Source organism: Myodes glareolus, chromosome 10 (assembly GCF_982192425.1).
Source record: "Myodes glareolus chromosome 10, mMyoGla1.1, whole genome shotgun sequence".
NCBI lineage: Eukaryota > Metazoa > Chordata > Mammalia > Rodentia > Cricetidae > Myodes > Myodes glareolus.
In genome coordinates this window covers 67,556,270-67,557,381 of record NC_142035.1, presented here as the reverse complement: position 1 = coordinate 67,557,381, position 1,112 = coordinate 67,556,270, and the positions used below count along the sequence as shown (strand labels likewise).

The 1,112-nt window shown below is 41.0% G+C and overlaps 1 pseudogene; it reads left to right on the top strand.

The window, feature by feature from the left end:
- The first annotated feature begins 258 nt into the window (after positions 1-258).
- LOC146892558 (large ribosomal subunit protein eL15 pseudogene) lies at positions 259-857 on the top strand (annotated as a pseudogene).
- The last annotated feature ends 255 nt before the right edge of the window (positions 858-1,112 follow it).

Genomic DNA, 1,112 nt, shown 5'->3' with positions numbered 1-1,112 from the left:
TTTTTAAAAAGAAGAATATAATGTCAGTGTTGAATGTGGAAGACATCATGCTAAAGGAAGAAATCCACAAGGCCCCTACACAATGAAGTATGTTCTCAGTTATATGAAGACTTTAAAACTGTTGTTAAACAGAAAGTGATAGAATTGTAATCATAAATAAAACACTGAGTGAAGAAATAGGAGAGTATTAGATTTTAAAAATTTTCGGGGAGAAAGGCTTCTTTCTTTCTTTTGGCGTCGGCAATCAGGTGAGCCAAAATGGGCGCATACAAGTACATCCAGGATCTGTGGCAGAAAAAGCAGGCAGACCTGATGCGCCTCCTGCTGAGGGTCCACTGCTGGCAGTACTGCCAGCTCTCCATGCTGCACCTCCCGGCCCCACCCGACCCGGCAAAGCGCAGAAGCTGGGCTAAAAGGCCAAGCAAGGTTATGTCATATACAGGATTCGCGTCTGCTGTGGTGACTGCAAACGCCTGGTGCCCAAGGGTGCGACCTATGGTAAGCCTGTCCATCATGGTGTGAGTCAGCTAAAGTTTTCCCGAAGCCTTCAGTCTGTTGCTGAAGAGAGAGTTGGACTCCACTGTGGGGCTCTGAGAGTCCTGAATTCTTACTGGATTGGCAAAGATTCCACATGCAAATTTTTTGAGGTTATCCTCATCGATCCATTCCATAAATCCATTAGAAGAAACCCTGACACCAAACTGGTCCACAAGCACAGAGAGATGTGTGGGCTGACATCTGCAGGTCGCAAGAGCCATGACCTGTGAAAAGGCCACAAGTTCCACCACACTGTTGGTGACTCTCTCTGTACAGCCTGGAGAAGGTGCAACACTCTGCAGCTCCACCGTTACCACTAATACACGTATATGTTTGTACAATTCATACCCAATAAACAATTTAGGATTGTCAAAAATTTTTTCAGTTATATATGACTAACAAGTCCTATTAATTATTTTACAGATTGAAAAGTATACTTAATAAATTATTATGAATAAAAAAATGAAATATATTTTAGATGCATTAATGAACACATCATGTCTATGTAAAGTACTAATATGTACTTTCACTATTTGTGCATATATATGTATATGTAAATATGTTCACTATAATTC